Raw genomic sequence first — 24,137 nt, forward strand, 5'->3', positions numbered from 1 at the left:
TCCCCTCCACACTTGATCCTCCAGTCCACCCCACCTATCAATAACTATCCAATTTTCCTTTCCTAATGACATTTATCTGCCCTCCCCCCAAACCTTAACTCTATACCAAACTTCTGTGGTCCTAAGGATTATAGGTTGCTTGTCACTGACCTAACAGCTAATATCCACATATAAGTTAATATATATTTGTCTTTCTGTGTCCATGTTACCTTACTTAGGATGACTTTTTTTTCTAATTCCATCCATTTCTCTGTGAATTTCATAATTTCATTTTTTAGCATCAGGGTAAAATTCCATTGTATAAATGTACCACATTTTCTTTATTCATTTGTCTGATGAGGGACACCTAGGTTGTTTCCAACTTCTGGCTATTATGAAGAGAAGAGCAAGGAACACACTTGAGCAAGCGGCTCTGGGCTAGGGTGAACCATCCTTTGGGTATATGGCCAAGAATGGAATGGCTGGATCTTAATTCCTAGCTTCCTGAGGAACTGCCACACTGATTCCAGATGGATTACACAAGTTTGCAGTCTCACCAGCAGTGATGAGTGTTCCCTCACATCCTCCACAGCATGAGCTGTCCTTTGTTTCACTGGCCTTAACCATTCTGAGTGGTACAGATGGAATCTCAAAGCAGTTTTGGTTTGCATTTCCCCTGATGATTAAGGATGTTGAACATTTCTTTAAGTGTTTCTCAGCCATTTGAGTTTCTTCTTTTGAGAATTCTCTGTTTAGAGCTGTTCCCCAGTTTTAATAGGGTTATTTGTTTTCTTGATATCTAGTTTATTTGTAGCTCTTCATATATTTTGGATATTAATCCTCGATCAGATGTGTAGTTGGCAAAATGCTTTCTCATTCTGTAGAATGCTTCTTTGTCCTAATGATGGTGTCCTTTGTCATGCAGAAGCTTTTCAGTTTCATGAGGTTCTATTTATTAATAATTTGTTTTTGTTTTGTGTTCACTGGTGTTTTGCCTGCATGTACATCCATGTGAGGCTGTCAGAAGCTCTGGAACTGAGGTTACAGACAGGTGTGAGCTGCCACATGTTGGGGAATTGTAGCATGAATCTTAAAGGTACTTATTAATAAAATCAAACCTGAGCCAGGTATTGGGGTGAATGCTGGAAGATCAGAGAGACAGGCCACATCGTCCTCACTTTGCCAATTCCTCAGCTGATTCTGTTTCCTCAGACTGTATGCCTCTCAGCTGAAGTATGCCGCTCAAAAGCCTAAAAGCTTAACCAGCCAAACGCTCCTAGTTTCTGGTCTTCATGACTTATATACCTTTCTGCTTTCTGCCATCACTCCCTGGGATTAAAGGCTCACTTTCTGGGACTAAAGGCATGAGTCACCATGCTTGGCTGTATCCTTGAACACACAGAGATCCAGGTAGATCTCTGCCTCTGGAATGCTAGAATTAAAGGTGTAAGTGCCACCATTTTCTGGCCTCTTATGTCTGTCTATTGGCTGTTCTGTTCTCTGACCCCAGATAAGTTTATTAACATGCACAATATTTCAGGGAACACAATACCGCCACAGGGAATATTACTTTAAGGTGTGTTACTTTGGCTTATGTTGCATTTGTTTAACTCTGTGAAGCTGTGATACTTTGCCTGTCTAAAACACCTCATGATATAATAAAGAACTAAATGGGCAATAGTGAGGCAGGAGAAAGAATAGGTGGAGCTGGCAGGCAGAAAGAATATATAGAAGGAGAAATCTGAGAGGAGAAAAGTAACCAGAGAAGGAGGAGGACTCCAGGGGCCATCTACCCAGCTGCACAGCAGGTCACGGAGTAAGAAACAAAGAAAGGTAAACAAGAACAGAAAAGGAAAAGTCCAGAGGCAAAAGATAGATGGGATAATTTAAGTTAAGAAGAGCTGGCTAGAAATAAGCCAAGCTAAGGCCAGGCATTTATAATTAAGAATAAACCTTCTTGTGTGATTTATTTGAGAGCTGGATGGTGGGCCTCCCAAAACAGCAAAAACAAACAACAGCCTTGTGAGTTCTGGGAACTGAACCCAGGTCCTCTGGAAGAGCAGAAAGTGCTCTCAATAGCTGAGCCATCTCTCTAGCCCCAGAGGTCCCATTTATTAATTACTGTTCTTAGTACATGCCCTATCGGTGTTCTGTTTAGAAAGTCTTTTCCTGTGCCAGTGAGGTCAAGGCTATTCCCTGCTTTCTCTTCTATCATGTTCAGTGTATCTGGTTCTATGTTGAGGTCTTCAATCCATTTGGAGTTGGGTTTTGTGCGAGGTGATAGATGTGGATCTATTTGGATTTTTCTACATACAGCCATCCAGCACCATTTATTGAAGATGCTTTCTTTTTTCCATTGTGTATTTCTGGTTTTTTTTTTTCTTCAAAAAATCAGGTGTCTTTGGTGTGTGGGTTTATACCTCGATCTTCAATATGATTTTTTTCATCAATGTGTCTGTTTTGTGCCAACACCATGTTGTTTTTATTACTATAACTCTGTAGTACAATTTGAGATCAGAGGTAGTGATACCTCTAGCAGTTATTTTATTATTCAGAATTTTTCTTTTCTTTTTCTTTCCTTTCCTTTTCTTTTTTTTTTTTTTTTCTATCCTGGGTTTTTTGTGTTTCCATCTGAAGCTGAAATTTTGAAAATGTTCCTTTCAAGATCTGTAAAGAATTGTGTTGGAATTTTGATGGAGATTGCATTGAATCTGTAGTTTGCTTTTGGTAGAACATTCATTCTCACTGTATTAATCCTATCAATCCATGAGCATGGGAGGCCTTTCTATTGTCTTCAATTTCTTTCTTCTTAACCTTTTTACCATACAAGTCTTTCACTTATTTGGTTAGCATTACTAAAGATATTTGATATTTTTGAGGCATTGTTTTCTTGATTTCTTTCTCAGTCTCTTTGTCATTTGTACATAGGAGAGCTACTGATTTCCATGAGTTAATTTCATAGCCAGCCACTTTGCTGAAGGTGTTTATCGGCTGTAGGAGTTTCGTGGTAGAATCTTTATGGTCACTTGTGTATACTACCATATCATGTGCAAATGAAGATGCTGTGACTTCTTCCTTTCCAATTTATATCCCCTTGAGCTCCTTCAGTTGCTTATTTCTTTAGCTGAGTACTATATCAAGTACGATGTTTAGTAAGCATGGAGAGTGTGAACAAGCTTGTCTTGTTCTTTGTTTTAGTGGAATTGCTTTGAGTTTCTCTCCATTGATGTTGGCTATGCACTTGCTGGAAATGCACTGGCTATGCACTGGCTGGAAATGCACTGGCTATGCACTGGCTGGAAATGCACTGGCTATGCACTGCCTTTATTATGTTGAGATATGTCCCTTGTGTGCATAATCTCTCCAGGACATTTATTATGAAGGGATGGTGGATTTTGACAAGGGCCTTTTCTGTATCTGATGAAATGATCATGCAGCTTTTGTCTTTCACTTTATATGGTGGGTTACATTTATCAGCTTATGTATATTGAACCATCCCTGCACATCTGGTATGAAACCTACTTGATCATTGAAGATCATCGTTTTCATGTGTTCTTGTTTTCAGTTTTCATGTGTTCTTGTTTTCAGTTTGAGATTTTTGCATCTGTGCTCATAAGGGAAATTGGTCTGTAATTCTTTTTTCTTTGTTGGATCTTTGTTTACCACTCTAAAGGTAGTGGAACCTGGGAGAATGAAACCTAAAAGTGACTCAGACTAAAGTCTCATGCAATAGCCAACTTTATTTGGAGCATCAGACAATTATACTCTAAGAGTTAAGAAAAGTCATATGAGTAAAGTTCTCATGAATTCAAGCTGTATATAATCACAATGACAGGTTACATATGGCAAAATGTTTTTCCATAGAGGCATATAAACAAATAACAGTAGCTAGTTGCAATGAATAAAGTAAACCCACTCTTTATCGACTACATCTCGGAGGGGCAAAAAACACATTCGAAGAACAATTCTATGTTCTGAAAAAACTGAGGTCACAAGACAATTGTCTTCTTTCTTTACTTGGAGTTTTCTCACAGGAACTCAGAACTCCTCACACAAGACTCCATTCCAGCCGTTCCTCATGTGGTTTAGGTATCAGTGTAATTGTTGAATTATAAAATGAATTGATCAATGTTCCTTCTCTTTCTATGAAATAATTTGAGTATTGGTATTAATTCTTCTTTGAAAGTTTGGTAGAATTCTGCGTTAAAACCATCTGGCCTTGAGCTTTTTGTTGTTGTTAGGGAACTTTTAATGGCTACTTCTGTTTCACTAGGGGTTAATTTCTATAAGGCTTTCTCAATCTTACTGATTTTCTCAAAAAAAAATTGTTTTATTGATTCTGTGTATTATTTTTTCTTTGGTCGGGTTTGTTTGCTTCTGTTTTATTGATTTCAACCCTGAGATTGATTATTTTTTGACATCTACTTCTTTTGGGTAGGGCTTCTTCTTTTTGGTCTAGAGCTTTCGGGTGTGCTGCTAAGACTAGCATGAGATCTCTCCAATTATTTTTATGTAGGCATTTATTGCTATAAACTTGCCTCTTAGAACCACATTCATTGTGTCCCATACATTTAGGTATGTTGTGTTTTCATTCAACTCTAGAAAGTCTTTCATTTCTGTCTTGACCTATTTTTCATTCATTAATGAGTTGTTCAGAGTCCATGCATTTATGAGTTTTCTGTTGTTTCTGTTGTTGATATTCAGCTTCAATCTGTGATGGTCAAATAAGATACTAGGTGTTATTTTGATTTTCTTGTGTCTGTTGTATGCTTATGTCCAAGTATGTGGTCAATATTTGAGAAAGCTCCATGAGCTGAGAAGAAGGTATATTTTTTGTGTGTTTGGATGAAATGTTCTGTCAATATTTGTAAGGTCCATTTGGTTTATGACATCAGTTATCTCTAGCATTTTCTCTGATCAGTTTTTGTCTGGATGACCTATCTCTGGTGAGAGTAGGGTACTGAAGACTCCCAATATCAGTGTGTGAGGGTCAATATGCGAGGTTAGCTTTAGCAGTGTTTCTTTTATGAAATTGGATGCTTTGCATTTGGTACATAGATGTTAAGAATTCAATGTCCCCCTCTTGGTAGATTTTTCCTTTAATGAGTATAATAGTGTCTTTCCTTATCTCTTCTGATTAATTTTGGTTTGAAGTCTATTTTGTCAAATATTAAAATGGCTACACCAGCTTGCCTCTTAAATCCATTTGCTTAGAATATTTTTTTCTAACCTTTTACCCTGAGGTGATATCTATCCTAGATGTTAAAGTGTGTTTCTTGGATGCAGCAGAAGAATGGAGCCTGTTTTCATATCCATTCTGTTAATAAGTGTCCTTGGGAAGAAGTTGAGACCATTGATATTGAGAGTTATCAATGAGCAGTGTTTATTGATTGCTGTTATTTTGTTTTTGTGGTGGTGGTGTGAGGGGGTGGAAGTAGGGGTGTGTGTGTGTGTGTGTGTGTGTGTGTGTGTGTGTGACCCTCACACACTGATATTGGGAGTCTTCAGTACCCTACTCTCACCAGATTTGTTTTGCTGGTCTGGAGTTATTTGTTCCCTGTATTTTCTTGGGTGTGGTTAACCTCTTTGGGTTGAAGATTTCCTTCTAGTATATTCTATAGGACTGGACTTATAGATAGATATAGCTTAAGTTTTGTTTTATCATGGAATATCTTTTTTCCATATATTGTGATTCAAAGTTTTTCTGGATGTAGTAGTCTGGGGGACCTCTACAGTCTCTAAGAGTTTATAGGACCACAAGAGGTGTCAACTATGAGCTGAGGCTAAGACTGTTAGAGGGGATGGATTTGGAGAAGAGGAGGGAGAAATGACAAACTGCAGTTAGCCTACGTATTTCCCAGGCTTATGTGGCCTATAGGTTCCCAGGGAATGAGAAAATACTTTTAATGAAAAGGAAAGGGCAATCAAATTCTCAGATGACATTTCCTTATTTACTTTATTATGAAGCTAATAACATCATAAGCAGCAGAATTTTTACAGGCTCCATTGAGTTCACCACGTTTTCCCCTTTTGTATATTTTTAGATTTTTAGGTTACAGATTGCAATTTAATCGCTGCTTGTCCTTTCCTTAAGATCTACAAATTCTGCTTGTGTAAAAACCTAACACCTCCCACTGGGAAAGGACACATTCTTTTTCCGAAAGGAGGGGGTGGGCAGGACATGGGCAGTTGTCTGAGAAACCAAGAGTAATTATCTTCCACCAGACAGAGGCGGAGGGCATGAGGACAAGCCCGATGGCCCTGACTACTCCAAAATTAAAAGCCCAGATAGATAATGGCAAACACTGAACACTGGGGAGCTTCCTGGGTTGTCCCTGCTTTCTGTTTGACATTCTAGTTGACCATCTGCATGATGCACACAACCAGTGCAGGACGGCTGCAAACAGAATGCAATGCAACATGGTAGCAGCCAAGGAAGGTGCCGCCATGGCAGTCCTTAAACTTCCCTGGCCCCTATACAGCGGGTTCCATGTGTATGTTTGCCTTCGTGATCACAGTAGCTCATGTGGAAGGTTTCTGTTAAGCCTTGAAATGACCCCAGAACAGGTACTACAAAACAGAACCGGGGTTCAGAAAAAAAAAATGTGGCCAAAAAACAAGGACCTGTAATGCTCAAGCAGGCTCTAGGAGGTAGATTCCAAGTCCTGTGAGCCATCTTTGACATCAGAGATACCTTTGCTGTCGCTGCCACTATTATCTCTGGTCAGGTTCTCCTGCTGGCAGGCTCTTCAGTGTTGTGGAATATTACTTTAGCTATGTAAAGATATTGCATTTGTTTATGTTGCGAACATTACTTTAACTATGTAAAGGTGTGCTGCATTTCTTTAACTAGGCAAAGATGTGTTATATTTGTTTGTGCTGTACATTCGTTTAACAATGTGAAGAGTGTTGCTGTTTCTCCTTTGCCTGCCTAAAGCACCTGATTGGTCTAATAAAAAGCTGAACAGCCAATAGCTAGGCAGAGGAGGGATAGGTGGGGCTGGCAGGCAGAGAGAATAAGTAGGAGGAGGAATCTAGGCTAGAGAGAGAATGGGAGAGAATGAGGGAGAAAAAGGGGGAGCTCCCATGGCCAGCCAGCCAGGCAGCAGACAGACAGACAGACAGACAGACAAGGAGAAAGCAGTGTAAGTAGGACATACAGAATGAAAGAAAGGTAAAAAGCCCTAAGGCAAAACGTAAACAAAGAGAAACAGGTTAAATTAAGTTATAAGAAATAACAAGAAACAAGCCTAAACTAAGGCTGAGCATTCATAACTAATGAGTCTCCATGTCATGATTTGGGGGCTGGCAGTCTACAAAAGCCTGCTACTCTTCAGAACCAAGAAGTGCACTGCTCTGAGCCTCCTGGTTCTCCCTGGAACCTGTAACCACATATCTGCCTTTCTGCAGCACCCATTGCTATCTCAGTCCATCTGCCCTCTGTGAGAGAGCTCGCTTCATAGCATACGCATCTTCTCCATCTGCCTAGCACTTGGGCTCCACCTCACTAACTTGGAAGATGAGAGTATTGGAATAAGGATGCAAGGCTGCTTGGTTGTTCTTCCTGACATTCAGGAGTACATACTCTAAAATTCTCCATCATGGCCCATGAAGCCCATCAGTTTCTGGGCCAGGCCAAGACACCATTTGGAGCCAGTGAGGTGATATGTCTATGAGAGACACCATCAGTATCCTTTTCCATTTTGGCCAGGGCATAACCCATGATCTTCCCATCTGTGTCCTCAGCAATGTAGGAGAGCTGGGGGCAAGAGACGCCATGATAGAAACAGTATGTCATCTGGTAGTTCTCAGGAAGGCAAAGAAGGTTACAGTGTTGCATGCTCATCAGGTCAGCTGGCCAAGCACAGCAGATGTTCAGATTGGCTGGGAGTAGAAGCCTGTCAGACTAAGAAGCAGAAAGGTACCTCAGTGGACAAGCAACACCAACATCATTTTCTTTAAAACAGCAGGGATATCCACACAGGGCTCACACAAGATGAGGAAGATCTTCTACTGTCTTCCATTTCTTGTTGGCAGTGCTGTACAGACCCTCGTCCACCTTCATGAAGGTGAGGTCCCTATCATGTCCAAACTAATGACGACCAACCAATCCTCTTCCGATAGGATGGTCCGGTCAACCTGTCAGCCATTTTTTTTAGATGTGGAGCATGTAAGACACCTTGAGTGGGACTACACAGCCAGCCAGCCACCGTGGGTTGCCTTGTGTGGGGTCCACACGTCCAAACCTGAGTTCATCGCTTTAACAAACATCTGTTTTCATTATTGGCATTCTTTTTTCCATTTACAACTCATTTGAATACCTATTTTCATGTAGTTACAATTACAGCATGGAAAATAATTTCAAATTTTAGGGTTTTTTTTCTCTCTTTAGTGATTTACTGGAAACATTATCCACATTATCTCAGCATTTTCAAACTCATCATTTTTGTTCCTGAATAACAACTCTGAGTCACTGGCAGGCCACAGTTCACCTGTTCAGGAAAAGCTGTCCTTCTCCTCTACCAGCTTTCTATCTCTTTCTTTCAGTGGACTTGTCAGGGGTTGGACTTTGACAAAACATTCCAGTTTCGTTGGTATCATTTGGCATTATCCCCACCCCATTCCACAAGTCTCTTCACAGGAGGCTATAGCAGGTAATCTGTACAGGGGTCGGGGTCAGGTCAGAAGGAAGCCTAGTTAACATGCTTATCTTACTCTTGTGTTCTGAGTCAACTTCCTCATTTTTCCTCCAAATGACACAACATGACAAGCTCTGGGTTTGGGATATAACTCAGTTGGTAGTAGTGTTTGCCTAGCGTAAGGCCCTGGGTTTGATCCCAGCACCACATAGAGATGGAGGCAAAGTCATAGGTTAGCTTGAGATATGTGAGACCCTGTCTCTAAATAAATTAAATGTATTGTTCTTTAATCAGCTCAGCTAAAACTAAAGGCCTTTAAAATAAATTTTAAAAATATAAGTTAAAGCATGATTCAAAGGTCTAGCCCATGGAAAGCATTCAATAAATTCTGGTTTCTTTTTTTTTTTTTAACATAAAAACAGGTTATAATTCAAGACTCCAGGGTTATTTGAAACTGGAAAATATTTTCTCTGTAGAAAATAGTAAAAATGATAACATTTCCCAATAAGCCCTTTTAAGCCAAATAATAGCTGAATTATATGTATAAATATTGATTAGATTCTGGGATACAAAAGAAAACCTATCATCATTGCTTCAGAGAGCTATGTTTTACTTAAGTTGTGTAAGTGAGATTCCTATTCATCTTCCCCTTCACTGTTTGATTTACAGCAGACATTTTTCTATAGGCTAATCCATAATCTAAAAGATTTTAGCCTCCCCTCCTGAAAGTACGGCCAGCATTTTCTTTCATCATCTTGATACAGTACAAATTCTTATTCTAATAGTGAAATGTTTCACTAAAGCTTGCTCAGTGATTTGGCAAAACAAAAACTTATTATAAGCCACAGTCATCCTAAGGTCCCCCACTGCTAGGTAGCCTCCCTGGATCTGTGGGTTACAGTCTGATTGTCCTTTGCTTTTATCTAGTATCCATTATGAGTGAGTACATACCATGTTTGTCCTTCTGAGTCTGGGTTACCTCACTCAGGATGATATTTTCTAGTTCCATCCATTTGCCTGCAAATTTCATGATGTCATTGCAGGAAATAATCAAATTGAGGGCTAAAATCAATTAAATAGAAACAAAAAGAACAATACAAAGAATCAATGAAACAAAGAGTTGGTTCTTTGAAAAAAATTAACAAAATAGACAAACCCCTGTCCAAATTAACCAAAAGGCAGAGAGAGAGAGAGAGAGAGAGAGAGAGAGAGAGAGAGAGAGAGAGAGAGAGAGAATCCAAATTAACAAAATCAAAAATGAAAAGGGAGACATAACAACAGACAATGAGGAAATCCAGAGAATCATCAGGTCATACTTCAAAAACAAAATTGGAAAATCTGAAAGAAATGGACAATTTTCTGGATAGGTACCACATACCAAAGTTAAATCAAGACCAGATAAACTATTTAAACAGAGCAATAACCCCTAAGGAAATAAAAACAGTCATTAAAACTCTCCCAACCAAAAGAAGCCCAGGACCAGATAGTTTCAGCACAGAATTCTACCAGATTTTCAAAGAAGAGCTAATTCCAATACTCTTCAAATTATTCCACACAATAGAAACAGAAGGAACATTACCAAACTCATTTTATGAGGCTACAGTTACCCTGATACCCAAACCACACAAAGATGCAACCAAGAAAGAGAATTACAGACCAATCTCCCTCATGACCATTGATGTAAAAATACTCAACAAAATATTGGCAAACAGAATCCAAGAACACATAAAAAAAATTATCCACCATGACCAAGTAGGCTTCATCCCAGGGATGCAAGGATGGTTCAACACACGAAAATCTGTCAATGTAATACACCATATAAACAAACTGAAAGAAAAAACACATGATCATATCTTAGATGCTGAAAAAGCCTTTGACAAAATCTAACACCCCTTTATGATAAAGGTCTTAGAGAGATCAGGAATACAAGAAACATAACTAAACATAATAAAGGCAATTTACAGCAAGCCAACAGTCACCATCAAATTAAATGGAGAGAAACTCAAAGCGATTCCACTAAAATCAGGAACAAGACAAGGCTGTCCACTCTCCCCATATTTATTCAATATAGTACTTGAAGTTCTAGCCATATGACAACAAAAGGAGATCAAAGGAATAGAAATTGGAAAGGAAGAAGTCAAACTTTCACTATTTGCAGACGATATGATAGTATACATAAGTGACCCTAAATACTGGTTTCTTTCCTTCTCCTTTTCTATGGTAAGTGAATAGCAAGTGTCTAAAGAAGATATCTTCTTGGGTTCAGTAATAGCTCTTAGAAAAGCCAGAGGATGGCAGGGCAGTGGTGGTGCACGCCTTTAATCCTAGCACTCGAGAGGCAGAGCCAGGCAGATCTCTGTGAATTCAAGGCCAGCCTGGTCTACAGAGGGAGATCCAGAAAAGGTGCCAAAGCTACACAGAGAAACCCTGTCTTGAAAAACAAACAAAAAAGAAAGAAAGAGAGAGAGAGAAGGAAGGAAGGGAGAGAGAGAGAGAGAGAGAGAGAGAGAGAGAGAGAGAGAGAGAGACAGAGAGAGAGAGAGAGAGAGAGAGAGAGAGAGAGAGAGAGAGAGAGAGAGAGAGAGAGAGAGAGAGAGAGAGAGAAAGCCAGAGGTTGGCTGGCTCCTTTGGGAGGAGGCCTTGGAACAGGGAAATTGGCTAGCACGGCTTCTCCAGGTGTGACTGCCACTTCATTATGCTGCTTCATCTGAGGTTGCAATGATGTTGCTAAGAACTGTAAGTTTAAATGGTGAATGATAAATTCAAAGCAGAGAGTGCTTTAGTTCAGGCGCAAAATCTTTGAGAACTCAGAATATTAGAAGAAAATGGAGTTTGAGCCATAATTCTGCATGAAAAGATCCCAAACACCACAATCCTGAATGACGGAATCCCAAACACCATAAAATCCAAAATATCAAAATCCCCAAACTACAATTATAGAAAAAAATAAATTCATTTTTTTCTTTTTCTTATGTATGTATGTATGTATGCAGGATTGCTTATGTGAATGATATGTGCACATGTTTGCATGGGTATGTACACAGATGCAAGCAGATATAGGTGTGCACGGGCCAGAGGTAAACATCTGGAATCTTCCTCAGTTGCTCTCCATCTCATTTTTTGAGACAGGGTCTCTGATTCTGAGCCTGGAGCTCTCTGATTCAGCGAGGCTGGTTGACCACTAGACTGCAGGCATCTGCCTGTTTCAGCTCCTGTCTCCACCTCCTCAGCTCTGGGATGGCAGGCCTCTGCACCCAGCTTTTTATATGGGTGCTAAGGATCCAGACTCAGCTCCTCAAGCTGATACCACAAGCACTATATTGACCAAGCTTTCTCCCCAGCCCCACTTTTATTTGTGTTTATTTTTAAAATATCATAAAAATGACAAAAAGTATTTATTGACACTCACATGCACAAACCCAAACTTTTAAAAATACATTTTTTAAATGGATGAGAATGCCATCATTTGCCAATGTGAAGAATGTTCTTTTTTAATTACTTTTAACTTTCTGATAAAGTGTAGCTTTTTGCTGTTGTTTTGCTATGGCAAGCAGGACTCTATGTACGAAGGAATGAAGGAGCAGAATTGTGAAAATTGAATAATCATAGTAACAACTACCCTGTGTACAACCAAAAAAAAAAAAAAAAAAAAAAAAAACGCACTAACCCTGCCCCACAATTAGCTTTTATATTTCCCTTGTAAGGCATTTTTCCCACAATGAGAATTGCAGTCAAAGCTACAAAAAAATCTTAAAAGAATTTCAGTGCCATGGTTTCAACATTTAGGATTTTAATTACCCAGGATTAAGATTTTTTTCTAAAAATATCTGAGGGTTCTCATATTTCAAGAGTTCACCTTTCAGGATTGTGGCTTTTTAGGATTAAATCTGCCCACGAGGAAACTATGTTTTTTTTGCTTTTGTTTTTTTTTTTTTTTTAATCTAGAAACCCTTTGAGTGTGTTACCGTAAGCATGACTGAAATCAACTCCATGACCTGAGCACACTAGACAAAGGATTGGCATCTCAGCCTGACCCTCTTGATCTAGGTCTGCCACTATGGTTACTTCTGCCAGTGCACTGCCAAAAAAAAGTTCACAAACACCATAATCCTGAATGATGGAATCCCAAACACCATAAAATCCAAAATATCAAAATCCCAAAACTACAATTATAAAAAAAAATAAATTCATTTTTTTCTTTTTCTTATGTATGTATGTATGTATGCAGGATTGCTTATGTGAATGACATGTGCACATGTTTGCATGGGTATGTGCACAGATGCAAGCAGATATAGATGTTCATGGGCCAGAGGTAAACATCTGGAATCTTCCTCAGTTGCTCTCCATCTGATTTTTTGATGGATGGCAAAACTTCAACAACCAAGTTCCAAACCAAGGTTTCAGAATTTGTATAATCCTCTGGCATCTTCGATCACAAAGCTGACTCAGGAAGCAGTGAGAAAGCTAAGGGTTCATTTGGGCTCTAAGGATACCTTTCAATGTGCAAACCAACCAACCCAGTCTACATCCCCAGACCTCCACCCCTACCCAAGTGCTCAGTCAACAAGCCAGTGTTTGCTCTACACTATTCAGGTTAAGATAGCAGGCTGGAGACCCTCCAGAGCCCTAAGCCCATTGGCCAGTAACCAGTAACTGAATTGTTTCCCCACAACCCAATAAAGTTTCCCACTAAGGCTTCTTTCTGTCACCTGACACTGTGGCATGATAAGTTCTTTCAATGGCATTAGCCTCTTTGTGTTAAACACAGGCATGCTGCTGCAAGCTAACGTCCAGGTATGTTTTCAAACACCCTCTGTCCCACTTCAAGGCTTCTGCTCTGATTTCCTTTCTGTGGCTGTGACAAAGCATCCTAGCCAAAGGCAGCTCAAGGGAGGGAAGGGCTTATTTCATCACCCAGGTGACAGGTCACCACTGAGGGAAGTCAGAGCAGGAACTCAAGTGGGAACTTGAAGCAGAAACTGCAGAGGAACACTGTTTGCTGGCTGGCTTGTTCACTGGTTCATACTTACCTAGCTTTCTTACATATCTAAAGACCATCTACCTAGAGATGGTGCTGCCTAGAGTGGTCCAGGCCCTCCTGCATTAATTAATAATCAAAGTAACCCTGGCAGACTAGCAGCCGATCTGATCTAGGCACTTCCTCAGTGGAGGACTTCTTCTCAGATGGCTCTAGGCTGTGTCAGGTTAACAATTAAGCTAACTAGGACAGTATCCTTATGAACAATACATAATCACCCATTAAACCTCAAAACATCCTCAAGATGGAGCTAGGTCCTACTTACCTGGCTAGCCTCAAGACAGTCCTTTACACACTCAGCTCAGATGAACTCCCTGAAAGTTCTTTATTTCCCTTATTGTATGCATTCAGTACATATTAATTCAGCCACCACTTACCCAAGACCTACTTTTGGCCTTGAAAATGTAGTAGTGAGTAAGATGGACAGATAGTCCTGTCCCTTGAGGAATTCACATTTTTCTGTAGGCATGATCACCTCAGAGAGATACACATTCCACAACAGGAAGTTGATCTTCTATTGGTCTCACATCCTGGTAAAATTAATTCAATTAAGCTCATAACAGAAACAGCTGTGTTCTGTCTCAATGCCAAAATTCAAAGTAAAGGAGTTTTTATTTTAGTGAAAATCCAGAATATAATTATGAATATCAGTTTCTTGATCTGTTTCCTGTTTGTGCTTTGGATTCTGTTTGGAATCAAAGACCCAAACTTCTTAAGGAAAAACTAGTTATTGCAAATGGGTGTTTTGGATCACAGTCACAGACCTTCCAGGTGCATCTCTCTTCTCTGGAAATTAGAACACTCTCTCCCTGCTGTCTCTCTCTCTGGGACAGAGAGTTGATGGTGTGCTGTGGCCGTACAGTCCCCCTTCACAGCTGCAGGCCTGTCCTCCTCCCTATAACCGTGAATTACAACTATCTTATCAGTATCTTCTCAACTTCTAGCCTCTTAGGCTAGGTCACATGGTCTGGAGCTTGCCCAATCCCAACCCTGCCGTACCCCCCAAAAACGTGTAAAAGTCAAAACCAAGTCCCTTTGTTATACAGAGCGGAGGGTCTGTGTCCCTGCAGCCCATCGTGACTGCATGTGACCATGATGCTGTCTCTTCTAATTGCTCTCTCACTGCACAAGAGCTCAGTTTGCCTTGACACCCGGTCTGTGGGGTTCACACAGCAACTTTCGATCTCTTCCAACTGAGCTGCCCCTCTGTTTCCTTCTCTATGAACCAGCTACATCTCATATAACAATATGCATACCATTAAATTTTTCTTATACCAGCTCCTTAAATAACTCCATTGCCCTTACAAGAAAACTTTGTCTTATTGGGTATGGTCGCACATGCTTTTAATCTCAGCACTCAGGAGGTAGAGGCCCGATAGATCTCTGTGAGAGCTTGACACTAGCCAGGGCTATGGAGTGAGAGAAAGAAAAAAAAAACTAAATAAGTAAATAAACTTGTCTAGATGTATCAATGTGAGTTTACTTCTGATCCAAACCATAGAAGAAGCTTTACAAGGAGGACTATTACTCCATCAGCTCTAACTTCAGACCACTCATTTTTCTTGACTTCACTATAGGAACAGTGAGCATGAATTTTCCTGCCCATATTGTGGGTCTGACTTCTGGTATCCAGTTATGATTGTCTCATTTATTCACCCCAACCCTTCCACTGAAAATGACTAAAGTACTGAGTAAGGTACATTTTCATCTTTATTGAAAACGTTAATAAGCCAGGATACAGTGATGCCAAAAGCAAGAGTAAGGGAATAAGAAGTAAGCCGCTCACAGGAAGCTGGTTTTGTCCCAACAGCGTTTGCCTGCTCAGACTGTGAGGTTGAACTGGCTTCACTGGACGCACAGGGTGACGTGGGTGAAATCAGATCCCACGCTCTTCAAAGGGAGGCTCTAACAGGAAAACACCATGTTAACGTGAAACAGGAAAGGCTCTGCTATAAAGAAATGAGTCCCCTCCCATAGCCATTGGGAAGATGCTTTAACCCAGAACAAAGGCCAGGCAGGAAGAAAAGAAAAAGGGAAACTCAATTCTGAAAGGCTACAAACGGAGGAGTATTTGAAACCCATACATGAATCCCAAACTAGTATTGCTGCCAAGAATCAAATGCAGCATAGTGTCACCAAACTGATGCTAAACCCACTCCTCCTTAGAAGCAAATGGCACTTTCTCCAAAGGGAAGAACCTTGATTTTTATTAGTTCTTGGGGAATCCTCTGAAATGCTTCTTTCAGAATGCCATGCACATACTCAAAGATGGCTTAGCACACAAAGAAACAAGGCACCTGTAAGCAAGAACCAGCAGGAAAAACAGGCAAGAGAATCACTCAGACCTTCCACACTGGAATTACCATGTGTAGATTGTTAAATGAAAAAGGTAATTAGTATATTCAAAGAAATTTTGGAGCCAAAAAATATTAGACAATGATCAAGAACTCATAAAATTTTGAAAGTTCTTTTAAATGGCAGTGTCTCTCCAAATGATAAAAGGAAAAATGCATGTCTTCATTTCCATAACTGAACTTAGCCCCAGTCTCATTGCTGTGAGAAAACATTTGACAGAGCAACCTAAGGAGAGCAAAGTTCATTCCCATAACAGCTCCAGGGTGTATGGTCCACCACGATAGGGGACTTAGGATGGCGGGAACATGGTGAAGCCGTTCATCATGTGCCCACAGGTCCTATTTCTGATAATGGCAGACATTTCAGATAACTAAAGATGCCATTATAAGTTTAACCTCTCTGAAGGTTCACAATAACCCAGAACTCAGGACTCAGAGCTAAGGGGTTTGCTCTGTGAAGTCTGTCTTCTCCTTGGATACTCTGTTTCCCTCAGTTCTTCTGAATTCATCGGTTTTGGTCATCACTGAATCCTCTACCGAAGTAGCCACACGCCCTTTCCACGCCAGTCACTGATGGAACTCCTTCGCGCCGACAATGAGGCATATTGAGGTCTATGGGGCTCCTACCTGGTCTTAGTCTGTTCCTCCAGTTCATATAGTTTTGTAGAATGAGAACCCAATCAGTTACAAGTTTTAAGAGCCTGATACCATCAAAATGTATTAATTTACCATGTACTTCCCACAACATAGACAAAACCAGTGTTTCGGGGTCACTGAAATTTTGAAGCAAAGACTTACATTACCTTCAGCTGCTGGTTATGAAAGTAGAATGAAAATTTTAAATTTCAGAATTAAGAATGCTATTCTTAATATCGCAGGGTTTATTATTCCACCCCTGAGTACCAACGGAGAGATGTTATCCTCAATAAGAATTGATGCCAGAGGGATGGAGATGTGGCTCAGTGGTTAAGGGCACTTGTGCTCTGGTAGAGGACCCAGGTTTGGTTTCCAGCCCTTACATGGTGTCTCACAACCATCCATAACTCCAGTTCCAGGGGACCAGATGCCCTCATTTGATCTCTAAGAGTACCAGACACACACGTAGTACACATACATGCATACAGACAAATACTCATACACATTAAGTAAAATAAATGAATATTTTGAAAAAATGGATGCCATAAGTTGATAATACAAAAATGACTCTGCTCATCAACTGAAATACTGCAGTTTCTGGTAGTCTAAAATGTCCTTTGGGTTTCTTTGGAGGAGAAATTTTGCTATGGAAAAATGAAAATTCTAAGACCTCTTTTTCCTTCAAAGATAAAAGCTACACATAAAAAGAGAGCTGATGAAGCCTTCCAACTTTACGTTTGGAAAGAAATTGAGAGACCATTTTTCTGCCAGCAGTCTTAGATATAGACCAAGTAGATACAATTATCAGAAATGATTAATTGGATCTCAACTCTCACATAATTGAGCAGTAACTTTGGGTACCTGGTTCTTAAGGTTTTAGATGAGTGGACAGTGAAATGCTACAAAGACAAACTCTGGGAAGCGTTAGGAATAAGTGGAAACATTCATGATTCTGTTGGCGCATTCCAGATGTGGCTATAGGCAGAGTCCACATCAGTCCCGTAGAATCAGCATTTATTTTCCGTGCCTGCACCCCAAACAAGCAACAGTGGAAATCCTCCTGTTGTGGGGATTTAAGGTTCACCAAGGAATGAACTTCACAAAAACTCTAGTCGAGTCTTTCCCTTTCAAAAGGTTTCAGCTAATAGATTTTAGACATCGTTTCAGAAAGTGAATCCACCCGTTACTAAGTCATTTGCAGAATGTGATAGCTGAGGGCAGGTGTGTGCTGATTCTGGCCAGGTTTCCAAAGCAACTGCCATAGTTGGCTTCAGTCTTCACTTTGTGCTTTCCTCAACCTGGGCCTGTAACTCCAGTCCCTGATGGAAACACACAGGTGAGCTCACACACACTCCACTGTGTGGATAAGGCTTCTCAAGAACGGAGGTTTCCCTTCATCCCATCAGGCTCTCCTCGGTCTGGAGAGTTAGAGTGTACGGGGCCTCTCTCAGAACTGTCAGATGCTACGCAGAGTTACAAAATATTTTTATAGTGAAAATTACGAACAACTGCATATTTTAAAAAACCAAATGATCACACAGTAAAAATTACCTGAACCCCCTAGCCTTACAACAAATCCTGCCGTTGGTTCAAAATACAAAAGTCTCCCCTTGGCCCACTGTTAATGCCAAAAACTGTGCTGATAGGATAAATGGATATTTCAGCTCAATTTGCCTTGAAACCTGGTCTGTGGGGTTCACACAGCAGCCTTCAATCTCTTCCAACTGAGCTTCTCAATTGCTTTCTGATTCTTGATAAATTGGTTGAACAAGCTCAATGTGTCCATCACACCAGGTCTCAGTGCTGGGCTGATTGCTATGTAGTACAATTAGCAGGGTGATTTATTTAGAAAGCTTGTCCTCACCATGAATGACAAGCTCCATCCCAACTGCTTGCTCTCCTGTTTCTATGGCAAGCTTTCCTTCCAAATAAAATTGCTCTTTGCAATTTTGGAGTTGATTAACATACCCAACATTTTTAGACTGCCTGCTATGCCAAGGAAGGAGCTTTGGAGATCCTATGCTGACCTTATAACTAAGCAGTTCCAATGGGGTTAATCAGGTACCCACAGCACAGAGAACAGTAACAAAGGAAGTTCCTACTCACTGCAGGCCAGTCCTTGAAATGGCTTTTAAATGGCCACTGCTATGCTGTCCTCTCCCTCTGTTAACTTTCTTATTCCAATGTCCTTCCTTCAAAGGCCTCCTTATTCTCATGCATTCCTCTTACTTCCCCCCAAAAAAATGCCATTTGTTCTCCACTCTCACCCAAATCCTGCTTTTTAATTCCTAGAAAGGTGGTGGTTTTTCTAGAAACACCCAGCGGGTCCATCTAATGCCTAGATGCTTTGTTTTATTTCTGTTGTGTTTTTTGGCTTGTTGGTTGTTCATGGTGGCACTTTCCCATTTTCATCTCTTTTCTTACTGAGGATTCTGAAATGTTTAAGACACAAGAGGGCATAGAGCAGAGATTCTCAACTTGTGGGTCATGATCCCTTTGGGGGTTACCTAAGACCATTGGAAAACGTAGATATTTACATTATGATTCATAACAGTAGTAGAATTACAGTTATGAAGTAGCAATGAAAATAATTCTATGGTTGGTGGGTCACCACAACATGAGGAACTGCATTAAGGGGTTGCAGCAGTAGGAAGGTTGAGAGCCACTGGCCTAGAGCATCTTGGAGGACTTTGGAGTTTAATGAAGTACACAGAAGCAGGGTAAGACAGAGCCAGAGTAAGACTAGTATTTGAGCCACTGTGGCTGTACATTGGTTACCTTGGGCTTTGTGAGCCTCATGTTGAGGATCTGTTACTGTGTGTCCTACTGCTCCCAATGCCTCAATGTCTCATTCCTCCCTGCTATTTTCATCATCTCTCCAAACTAGCCAGACCTCTCGGTGGGAAGACCACCATCCATTCGATCATCTCCTCCAGAATTCTAAAACCAACACAAGACATGTCTGACTCGCTAGCCCTTCCTCACCCTTTGCAAGCCTTTTGGGTTTAGCTCCACTTCTGCAATACTTGGATCCTTATCACTTCTGGCCTGAATTGTAGTCCTACCTTCTCAAATGACACACTCACACAGTTCAGAGTTATCCTTCCCTGCACCACAATATTTTTTTTTTCAAACATATCATTCCACTCCCTAAGTCCCTACAGCTTCCAGAACAAAGGTGAGACATGTTGGTTCATGATTGTTCTATTTTGCTTTTCTGTTGCTGTGACAAACACCATGGAGGAAAACACTTATATTACCTATGTGCAGCTATTCTATTGTGTCCTGGAATGACTGTTCCACTGCAGTTATCTCCCCACTCCAGTTCCTACAATCTTTCTGCCCCCCCCCTCCTCCTGATGATCCCTGAACCTTGAGAGGAGGAGTTGTAATGTAGATGTCTCATGAACTAACAGGTAATTGTGACAGCATGCATGAGATCTGTGCAAGATCAAGCCAGGCAAAATCCCACCATGGAGAACAAAAGTAATCAGGAAGTGTTACCCTTAGCTGGGGAGCTATTGGCAATTGACGGCTGCTGAAAGTGGAAAAGTTGATGTTTAAAAGACATCCTAGTAGGTGGTACACACCCATACACATATTAGCAGTGCTGAGTGGATGCAGTTGTTGGGTAGAGAGAACACATACACACACACACACACACACACACACACACACACACACACACAAAGTTGGAAGGAAATAGTGATATGAGGATAGAGGAATTGGTGTGGAGGGAGTTGGGGATGAACATGATCAAAACACATTGTATACATTCACAAAATTCTCCTACAATTTTTAAAAGCAACTTAGGGGAAGAAAGGGTTAATTTAGCCTATACTTTAGGTCACACTGCATCACCGAGTAAAGTCAGGGCAGAAATTCAAGCAGGAAATGAAGCAGAAGCCTTGTGGGGGATGCTGCTTTCTGGCTCAACCACTGTCTCATGCTTAGCTAGCTTTATTATGCTTTCATTATATATCAGGCCTTAGCTAGGAATAGTAAAGCCCACAGTGGGCTGGTCCCTCCCACATCAATCACCAATGAAGACAATTTCTCCCAGGCCTGGCCACAAACCAGTCTGATGGAGGCAAGTCATCAATTGAAGTTCATCTTCCTGAGGTTGTGTCAAGATGACAATCAAAACTACCCAGCATGAGGATCATGTCCCGTTTTGTTTTTGTCACCAGTGACACCTGCGGCAGAATGCCTACAGTAACAGCTTAAGAGAAACAAGGTCTTCGTAGGTCCACAGTTTCAGAAAGTTCAGCCCGTGGTCACTTAGCCCCATCTACTTGGGCAGAGTATCACCGCAGTGGAAGTGTGTGGCAGAGGAGAGCGGTTTACTTCCTGTCTGTCAGGAAGCAGAGGAGGCAAGGCAGGATGCAGCCAGGGACAAACAGCCCCAACAAGTCCACCCATGTGATCTTCTTCTTCCACCCATCTCTCCCTCCAAAGATTCTCAAAACCTCCCAGAATGGTACCCCCAGCTAGTGACCAAGCATTTAAAATCATGAGCTTGTGGGGAGCGTTTGATATCCAAATCATAGCAGGTCCTGTTTGTATTTGTGACTTCCTTTTCCACCAGCCTATCATGTATCCAAGTACTGTTGGGATTTTTCCATCCATATGGAATACTGTGTAGGACCTATCACTCCTCCCAGCTCAGACTCCATTATTTCCTAAGTGAGTGCTCTTTCATCTCCCCAGCTGTCCCTCTTCCCATGGACACTGAAGTTAACTGTTTTTGGTCCTTCCAATTCAGTTTACTGTGTGTCATACACTGCATTAAAAATAGTGCATTCAGAGGGCTAGAGAGGTTTCTCAGCAGTTAAGAGCACTTGCTGCTCTTGCAGAGGAGCAGAGTTCAACTCTGAGTGCCCACACCACACACCTTTCAATCACCTTCTTCCAGTTCAATCTGACACCTTCTTCTGGCCTTGAAGGGTACCCATATATATTCGATCAAACATGCACACACACACACACACACACACACACACACACACACACACACACACACATTGAATAAATAAAATAAATTATTTTTAAAAATAGTATGTATATTCCACTTTGATGCCCATCACTCACTCAGCATCTGTGAATACCTCCATTAGAATAACAAAAATAGCCTGGCATCAGTGGCACATGATTTTAAACCCCAGCACTTGGGAGACTAGATAAATTTCTAAATAGTCTTATTAAATAAGAAACACGGAGCCAAATACAGGGGTGAAAGCAATAGAGATCAGAGAAATAGTGATAGTCTAACCTTAGTTCACCACGCTGCCATAGCTTCCCAAGAGAACCAGCTTCTTCCTGTCTAACCTGCACCTTTATTGCCTTGCTGTTCTGCCTTCTCGTTGGCTCTTAGCCCAGTCACCTCACTTCCTCATCATAGCCTGTCTGTGAAGACATCCAGGTCTCTATGGTTGGTACCAAGATTAAAGGCGTGTGTCACCACTGCTTGGCTGTGTCCTTGAACACACAGAGACTCTGCCTGCCATGTGATCGGATTAAAGGCATGTGCTACTACCGCCTGACTTTTGTTTATGGTTGGCTATCTATGTCCTCTGATCTCCAGGCAAACTTTATTTATTAACATACAAATAAAATATCAACACAGGAGACTATGACAGGTTCAAATCCAGCCTGGTCTACATAGGGAGTTTCAGGACAGCCAGGCTACACACACACACACACACACACACACACACACACACACACACACACACACACACACACACACACAAGAAGAAGAATATCAAAATAACATTTATGACTCAGCTGGGAAAAGTCCTTGCAGCCAAGCCTGAAGATCTGAGTCTGATTCCCCAGAGCCACAGGTAAAAGATAACCTACTCCTAAAAGTTGTCCTTTGACCCCCACACTCATGCTGTGGCACTCATGCCCACACACACATACATATAAATAGATAAATGTCACTTTTAAACCAAAAAGCATTTACTTAATTAATCTCATGCACTTATTCAAACAATACTTTCTGCTGCATCATACAACAGTGAGCAGCTTAGGTGGGTTGTCTATTCTCTTGTACTTAGAGGCTGATAGAAAGACACCTGAGAAATAACACATGTGATGGCTGATTCCAAAGGTCAAGTTGATTATATCAAGAAATGCCCACTGGATGTGGTGGCACATGCCTTTAATCCCAGTACTTGGGAGGCAGAGGTAAGCAGATTTCTGAGTTCAAGGCCAGCCTGGTCTATAGAACTAGTTCTAGGGCAGCCAGGGCTACACAGAGAAACTGTCTGGGCATGGGGGTGGACAAGAAGGAAGGAAGGAAGGAAGGAAGGAAGGAAGGAAGGAAGGAAGGAAGGAAGGAAGGAAGGAAGGAAGGAAGGAAGGAAAAAGAAAGGCCGGCCTGGTGGGAGCATTAATGAGGCGTTCCTCTCTCTTTGGGTGTGTCTGCAGAGGTGTTTCTTGAAAGGTTTACCTGAGGGAGGAAGACCTAACTAAATATGGGTGGCACCATCCCCCTGGCTGGGCATGCAGACTGAATAAAAACACAAGGGAAGAAAGCCAACTGAACACTGGCATTTCCCCTTTCTCTGTCTCCTGACCCACTGAGATGTAAGCAAATAGCCTCATACCTGCTAACGCCTTAGAGCTGACTGGTACCACACCTTCCCTACCATGATAGGCTCCAACTGTGAGCCAAAATAAGTATTTTGCTCTTATGTTATTTTTGTCAAGCATTTGGTCACAGGAATGAGAAAAGCAAATGGTATCATGGTTAAGTATTCCAAGAGGCAAAATGAAAGTTTTCGTGTACTAGGGGGCTCTTAAATGTAACTCCGAAGGTCAGGAAAGGCTTCCCATTCCCAAGGGAGTCATTCTTTAGGTGAGCCCAAGGCATGTTTCAGGAAAGGAAAGTAGCCTGTTAAGGGCCTAGATCGGAGGGCACACTGGCAGGCTCCCTCTCCTGGGTGAAAGCTGCATGTTCCAAATGGAGAAAGGCAGGAAACTGGCAAGGCATTAGTAGGATGGAGAGTCGTGGAGATGCTGAGTGGTGGTGGATGCTGCAGAAGACTTGGTTAAGGAAATTGGATGTTTATTCTTTTAACAATGAGAAGGCTATTGTGTGGTTTTAAGGAGGCAGTGACACGGTGAAACTTACCTTTCCTGAGATGTCCTTGTGGTCACCCTTGATAGAAACAGAAACCAATGAGGATCCACCTATAGAACCAAGTGCATGATGGCAGTGGGTTGGACTATTGAGCAACTGGGAAATGAAGAAATGGGGGACTTTTTGGTTAGTGCTCACAAGGCAGAATCGACAAAGTTTGCTGATTCATTGGGGGAAAGAGCACCTGAGAATGAGCCGTGAGAGACAACTCCAATCCAAATGTCTAGGTTCGGGTAGTTGTAAGTTCTCTTTTTATAACTGGTATGTTTAGATGAAGACCCACTGTGTGACAAAGATGATAACCTCAGGTCAGGCGATGCTGATGTGAAGAGTCTTTAGAA

The 24,137-nt window shown here is 41.2% G+C and overlaps 1 protein-coding gene and 1 pseudogene across 2 annotated transcripts in view; one reads left to right on the forward strand and one right to left on the reverse strand.

Annotated features, from left to right (window-relative positions):
- Schip1 (schwannomin interacting protein 1) overlaps window positions 1–24,137 on the forward strand; it is a 690,937-nt gene that overhangs the window by 469,543 nt on the left and 197,257 nt on the right. The window lies entirely within an intron of this gene.
- Window positions 6,624–8,044, reverse strand: LOC102905012 (N-alpha-acetyltransferase 11-like; annotated as a pseudogene).

Source organism: Peromyscus maniculatus, chromosome 6 (genome assembly GCF_049852395.1).
Source record: "Peromyscus maniculatus bairdii isolate BWxNUB_F1_BW_parent chromosome 6, HU_Pman_BW_mat_3.1, whole genome shotgun sequence".
NCBI lineage: Eukaryota > Metazoa > Chordata > Mammalia > Rodentia > Cricetidae > Peromyscus > Peromyscus maniculatus.